This window comes from Bos indicus x Bos taurus, chromosome 15, assembly GCF_003369695.1.
Source record: "Bos indicus x Bos taurus breed Angus x Brahman F1 hybrid chromosome 15, Bos_hybrid_MaternalHap_v2.0, whole genome shotgun sequence".
In the NCBI taxonomy this organism is placed as follows: Eukaryota; Metazoa; Chordata; class Mammalia; order Artiodactyla; family Bovidae; genus Bos; species Bos indicus x Bos taurus.
In genome coordinates this window covers 73,840,917-73,848,921 of record NC_040090.1, presented here as the reverse complement: position 1 = coordinate 73,848,921, position 8,005 = coordinate 73,840,917, and positions in this window count along the sequence as shown.

Below are 8,005 nucleotides of genomic sequence, written 5' to 3'. Positions count from 1 at the left end.
TTTTATTTCCTCCTTTTGCCTTGTCTGCTGTTGTTGTTCAGTTACTCAGTCGTGTCCTATTCTTTGTGACCCCATGGACTGCAGCATGCCAGGCTTCCCAGTCCTTCAGTATCTCTGGCCCTATTGCCTTTGCTCAAAATTCAAGTACTGTGTTGAATAAGAATGGTGAGAGAAAATACTTTTGCCTACTTCCTGATCTTGTGGAAAAGCCGTTTTGAACATGAAGTATAATGTTAAATGTCAACATTTTTAAGTATTCTTTATCAAATTAATGAAGTTTTCCTCTATTCTAATTTTCTGATATTTATGAAAAAATTAATACTGAATTTTATCAAGTGATTTCTTTCAATAATTGAAATGATTATGTGTTTTTTCTTCATTAGCCTAACAGTGTAGATTATATTGATTGAATTTTGAATACCTGGCCAGTTTCAAATGCATAGAATAAACACTGCTTGATCATTTCGTATAAATCCTCCTATGTATTGCTAAATTATATTTATTGCCTTGATAATATTTTCCTAAGCAGTTCAGCCTCTATATCCATGAGAGTTATTGATGTGTCATTTTCTTTTACTTTTCTTTCTTTTTTTTTTTTTTCTGTACTTTGAGTTTAGTAGCGTGATAATACTAACTTCAAAAACTATATTAGGAAGTATTCCTTTTCTCCCATTTCTTAAAATGATTGGGTAGAATTGGTGATAATTTCTCATTCAACAGTTGATTAAATTCTTCAGTGAAACCTGGGTCTGAAAATTCCATTTTGGAAGAGTTTTAAATTATGAATATTCAATTTCTTTAATTTTGGTAACTACAATGACAATACTTATGTCCTCTGTTTTATTCTCACTATTGACAATTTTAATCTTTTCTTCTTACTTGTCAAACTTATTGATCTCTTCAAAGAACAAGCTCTTTGTTTCATTGATTTTTCTCTATTGTTTTTCTATTTCATTGATTTCCACTCTTTATTACTTACCTCTTGCTTGATTTTTTGTTGTTTAATATTTTTGTTCTATTTTTCCTAGATTCTTGACATATGAGCTTATGTTATTGATTTGAGACTTGCCCTCTTTTGTAATATATTCATTTAGAGCTAAAAGGTCCTATCAATACTGCTATGTCTATGACCAATACATTTTTATATGCTGTGTCTTCATTTTCACGTAGATATATATATTTTTTAATTTCCCATGAGACTTACCTCCCTTGACCCATGGGTTGTTTAGAAGTCCAATATTTATTGCTCACATTTTACGTTATCTTCCAATTAACTTTATTTGATTTCTAGTCTGATTTCATTGTAGTTACAGAACACAATTTATATGATTTCAATTATTGTCAATTGCTTGAGGTTTGTTTTATCGTCCATTTATGATCTACTTTTCATATGTTCTTTGCATACTTGAAAAAAAGTGTATATTCTGTTTGTTGGATGGAGTGTTCTATAAATACCTATTTTATCCTATTTGTTGATAGTGATTCTTATATTCTTGGTGATTTTCCATTTATGTGTTTTTTAAATTTTTGAGAAAACTCTTGCTATCTGTAAGTGTGAATTTGTCTATTTCTCCTTTTAATTCTATTATCGTTCACTTCATTCATTTTGCATCTGTGTTGTTTGGCTTATACAAGTTTAAAAGTACCAGGTCTTCTTGGTAGGTTGACCCTTTTAACTTTGTGTCTCATAATCTTCTTTGCTCTGAAGTCAAATTTTTTTGATAATAATATACACAATCGTAGTTTTGTTTGCTTAATATTTCATGATATATTTTCTGTTGCTTTTCCTTTATAAAATATAAATTACTATGTTTTATATTTAAAGTTATTGTCATGGAGAAAGCATGTAGTTGGGCCATTAAAAATACTCTGCCAATCCCTGTTTAGTAGTTACTGTAGGTATACTCTTTATATTCAGTGTAATTATTGAAATATTAACGAGTAATTCTGCTATTTTACTTTTTTCTGATTTTTGTTTCTGTTTTATTCTATTTTCATACTTAAGCACTTTTTAGAATTTCATGTTAATTTATCTACACTTTTGATTAGGATATCTCCTTTTACATACATATTTAATGGTTATTCTGAGTATTTCAGTATATATATTAATACAAAATGTCACAATCTACTAACATCATTATTTTACCACTTTTAGTGGAATACGGAACACTTGCCTCTTTGTACATCACTTCTGCTGCTGCTGCTGCTGCTGCTGCTGCTGCTGCGTCGCTTCAGTCGTGTCTGACTCTGTGCAACCCCGCAGACAGCAGCCCACCAGGCTCCCCGATCCCTGGGATTCTCCAGGCAAGAACACTGGAGTGGGCTGCCATTTCCTTCTCCAATGCAGGAAAGTGAAAATGAAGTCGCTCAGTCGTGTCTGACTCTCCGCAACCCAATGGACTGCAGCCCACCAGGCTCCTCCGTCCATGGGATTTTCCAGGCAAGAGTACTGGAGTGGGGTGCCATTGCCCTTACCCCGTTTATAGTATAATTATCAAGTATTTTCTCTGTGTATGGAACCACATCACATAGTGCTATAATTTTTGCTTCAAGTACAAAACAAAAGTTAGAAAATCCACAGGAGAAAAAAAAAAAAGCCTATTGCATTTATCCATATTTTTACTTAGTATCTTTTCCCTTCCTAGTGTTCCAGGTTTCCACCTCTCATTATTTCTTGTTTAGAGAACTTCCTTTAGTCATTCTTTTATTATGAGGTCTGTTACAAAGAAGCTATTTTTGTATTCCTTCACCTGGAATATTTTGATTTCTCCTTCATTGAAGAAGTATATTGTACTAGGATATGGTTCTAGTTAATAGTATTTTTCAGTTTTTGATATTGTACCACTTCTAACTTCCATGTTTCTGGTAAGAAATCTACTGCCACTGAAACTACTTATCTCTACAGGTAAGATCTCAGAAGTTTTCTTTTCCTCCTGCCATCCTCATGCTGTTTTCTGTGCTTAGGAAAAATATCATGGTGTCTTGATGCAGATTTCATAGGGTTTATTTATCTTAAAATTTTCTCAACTTTTTTCATCTGGATGCTTCTGTCTGGACAAATTTGAGATGTTTTCAGTGATAATATTTTTGAGTATTTACCTGCAGTTTTATTGAGATATACTTGATGTATATTACTTTATAATAAAATGTACACAAAGAGATTAAACTTACAGAAAACACGAAATCATTACCAAAATAAGGTTAATAAATGTCCATCACCATATATAGAAACAAATTATAAGAAAAATATTTTACTTGTGATAAGACCTATTAAGATTTTTTCTCTTAACTTTAATTTTTTTCATATAGCACTATTTATTGTTTTTATCATGTTGTATTTTACATTCCTTGTGCTTATTTAACTTATAGCTAGAAGATTATACCTATTAACTCTTCATCCAACCCTTTCTCCATTTGCTGTGGCAGCCACAAAATCTAGTCTCTGTTTCTATTTCTTGGTTTGCTTTTGGTGTACAGTAGATTCATAACATGGTGTTAGACCCTGGTGCACAATATTGTGATTCAATATTTCTATACATTACAAAATTGTCACTACAGTAAGTCCAGTTACCATATCACTAAACAAAGACTATATTATTGACTATTTTTCCCACACTGTACATTTCATCCCCTTGACTAATTTACTTTGCAACTGAAATTTTGTCTCTTCTTATGTTCCTCACCTATTTCTCTTTTGCTCCCATTTCTCGCTGAAAAGCACCAGTTTTTTCTCTGTGTCTATAATATTATTGTTGCCATTGTTGTTATAAGTGTTCATTTGTTTTTCTTTTAGTTGTTTTTGTTTTTGTTTTTTTTTTAGAATCCACATGATTTTTTTAGAATTCACATTGGTGTCTTAGTGTTCTTTGGCTAAATACCCAAGAATGGAATTGCTGGATTGTATATTAGTTATATTTTAATTTTGGGAAATCTCCATACTTCCATGGAAGTTGCATTCATTTACATTCCCACAAACAGGGCACAAGTGTCCTCTTTTATCCATATCCTCAATAGCTTGTTATTTCTTGTCTATTTGACATTAATTATCCTGAAAAGTAATGAGGTGATACCTTTTTGTGGTTTTGAATTGCATTTCTGTGATGATTAGTGATGCTGAGCATCTTTTCACTTGCCTACTTAATATCTTTATGCCTGCTTGGAAGAAATACTTTTGCAGGTCCTCTGCCTATTTTTAATGAGGTTTTCTGTTTTTTGATGTTTAATTATGATATCTTAAATTTTAACACCTCATTTTTACCCCTCTTCCTTCATATTTCATGTTTTTGACATCAGATTTTACACATTTTTATTTTGTGTATAACATAACTACTTATAGTGGGATACAGATAATTTTAGAGCTATTATCTTTTAAACTTGTTACTATAAGCAGTTGTTCCATACTTTTACTGTGTAACTGCCTTTATCAATGATATTTTTCCTTTTACAATTTTCATATTTCTTGTTACAGTTTTTTTCTTTTTCTTTCTTAGAGAAATCACTTTAATGTTTCTTACAGAGCTGGTTAAGTTGTGCTGAACACTTTTAGCATTTTTCCCCTTCAAATCTAATTGATAGCCTTGTCATGTAGAGTATTCTTGATCACAGTTTTTCATTTTCCTTTCATGACTTTAAATATATTGTGTCACTCCCTTCTGTCCTACAGAGTTTTTGCCAAAAAACAAGCAAACAGAAACAGCCAATTGTTTTATGGGGATTCCCTTATAGATGACCAATTGCATTTCTCTTGATTCTTTTAAGATTCTATCTTTATCTTTAATTTTTGCCATTTTAATTGAAATGTATCTTGATGTGTTCCCAGATGACTGTTTCATCTTGGTGTGGGAATGGATGTCTGTTTTCTTACCCAGCTGAGGAAATTTTCAGCTATTATATCTTCAAATATCTTCTCTGTTCCTTTTCTTCTCTCTTATCCTTCTGAGAACTCTAAAATCCAAATGATAGTAAATTATTGTTGCTGCAGAAGTCTCTTACTTGTCATGCTTTTATTTTTTTTCCTTTTACTGTTAACCTGTGATGATTACCACTACTCTATCTTTTGATTCTCTATGTGCCTCTGTTTTATTTAATTGACTCGATTATTTCCAGTGTATTTTTTATTTCAGTTAGGGCTGTTATATTTCCATTCTTGGAGAAGTGACCTTATGAATAATATATTTTATGGGACCCAGCAACTCACTCCTCTCGGTTCATGAGGTCTGCATACTCTAGAGCTGCTCCCTATGTGCACTACAAGGGCCTTTCTGTTGTAGCAGGGCTGAATACTGTGGGCATGCTCATAGGAGAGGATGCCCCCTGGCTCAGTGGCTTCCAGGCCTACGTGGAGAAGCACAAAGGATGCAGGCCTGTGGTTAAGGAGGGTTTGGTACTGGTGTAGTTGGTATCTTAGTGTATGTTTTTGACATGAAGAAATGCTGTATCCATGAGTGAAGAAATATTAACCTAGAAAGAATACAAGGTAGACTAGTAAATATGTATTTTTCAGTTATTATTATTGTATATATTTCAGACCATACCAGAGTAAAAAATGAAAGAAGGCAAAATGGTTATCTGAGGACACCTCACAGATAGCTGAAAAAAGAAAAGTGAAAGGCAAAGGAGAAAAGAAAAGATGTATCCATCTGAATGCAGAGTTCCAAAGAATAACACATAGACATTCCAGTGATGTCCACGTGTAGATTCTCTCTTGTGCTGTTGGAAGAGGGTGTTTGCTATAACCAGTGCATTCTCTTGGCAAAACACTGTTAGCCTTTGTCCTGCTTCATTTTGTACTCCAAGCCCAAACTTGCCTGTTACTCCAGATATTTCTTGACTTCCTACTTTTTCATTCCACTCCCCTATGATGAAAAAGACATCTTTTTTTGGTGTTAGTTCTAAAAGGTATGGTAGGTCATTGTAGAACCATTCAACTTCAGCTTCTTCAGCATTACTGATTGGGACATAGACTTGGATTACTGTGATATAGAATAGTTTGCCTTGGAAATGAACAGAGATAATTATGTCTTTTTTGAGATTGCACAAAATTACTGCATTTCAGACTCTTTTCTTAACTATGAGTGCTACTCCATTTCTTCTAAGGGATTCTTGCCTGCAGTAGTAGAAACAATGATCATCTGTATTAAATTCACCCATTCCAGTCCATTTAATTCATTGATTCCTAAAATGTCAATATTCACTTCCATTTCCTTTTTGACCACTTCTAATTTACCTTGATTCATGGACCTAACATTCTAGATTCCTATGCAATATTGTTCTTATAGCTTGGGACTTCACTTCCATCATCAGTCACATCCATAACTGCACACTGTTTTAGCTTTGACTCCATCTCTTCATTCTTTCTAGAATTATTTTTCCATTCTTCTCCAGTAGCGTATTTGGGCACCTACTGACCTGGGGAGTTCATCTTTCAGTGTCATATATTTTTGTCTTTTCATACTGTTCATGGGGTTCTCAAGGCAAGAATACTGAAGTAGTTTGCCATTCTCTTCTCCAGTGGACCACATTCTGTCAGACCTCTCCACCGTGACCCGTCTTCTTGTGTGGTCCTACGCAGTATGGCTTATTGTTTCATTGAAGTAGACAAGGCTGTGATCCAAGTGATCAGTTAGGTTAGTTTTCTATGATTGTTGTTTTCATTCTGTCTGTCCTCTGATGGATAAGGATAAGAGGCTTGTGGAAGCTTCCTGATGGGAGGGACTGGCTGTGGGGGCATCTGGGTCTTTCTGTAATGAGCAGGGCCATGCTTGGAGTGGAGTGGTTATTAGCTAAGAGTTGCACAGTTTGATAGGGTCTTCCTTTCTTGCTCCTTTTAGTTCCTGTTGGGAATTTTTTTTTTGGGGGGGTCTGTGTCTATTGGCATTTTTTTCATTGATTCATATTTTGAATAATGTTTCCTGTATTTTGTCAAACTATGTGTTTAAAGTTGAAATGTGAAAGAAAACTAACTCAGTCTAACAAACTGATTATCAGATCAGATCAGATCAGTTGTTCAGTCGTGTCCAACTCTTTGCGACCCCATGAATCGCAGCATGCCAGGCCTCCCTGTCCATCACCAACTCCCAGAGTTCGCTCAGACTCACATCCATCGAGTCAGTGATGCCATCCAGCCATCTCATCCTCTCTCGTCCCCTTCTCCTCCTGCCCCCAATCCCTTGCAGCATCAGAGTCTTTTCCAATGAGTCAACTCTTCACATGAGGTGGCCAAAGTACTGGAGTTTCAGCTTCAGCATCACTCCTTCCAAAGAAATCCCAGGGCTGATCTCCTTCAGAATGGACTGGTTGGCTCTCCTTGCAGTCCAAGGGACTCTCAAGAGTCTTCTCCAACACCACAGTTCAAAACCATCAATTCTTTGGCGTTAAGCCTTCTTCACAGTCCAACTCTCACATCCATATATGGCCACAGGAAAAACCATAGCCTTGACTAGACAGACCTTTGTTGGTAAAGTAATGTCTCTGCTTTTGAATATGCTATCTAGGTTGCTCATAACTTTCCTTCCAAGGAGTAAGCGTCTTTTAATTTCATGGCTGCAGTCACCATCTGTAGTGATTTTGGAGCCCAGAAAAATAAAGTCTGACACTGTTTCCACTGTTTCCCCATCTATTTCCCATGAAGTGATGGGACCAGATGCCATGATCTTCATTTTCTGAATGTTGAGATTTAAGCCAACTTTTTCACTCTCCACTTTAACTTTCATCAAGAGGCTTTTGAGTTCCTCTTCACTTTCTGCCATAAGGGTGGTGTCATCTGCATATCTGAGGTTATTGATATTTCTCCCGGCAATCTTGATTCCAGATTGTGTTTCTTCCACTCCAGCATTTCTCATGATGTACTCTGCATAGAAGTTAAATAAGCAGGGTGACAATATACAGCCTTGACGTACTCCTTTTCCTATTTGGAACCAGTCTGTTGTTCCATGTCCAGTTCTAACTGTTGCTTCCTGACCTGCATAAAAATTTCTCAAGAGGCAGATCAGGTGGTCTGGAATTC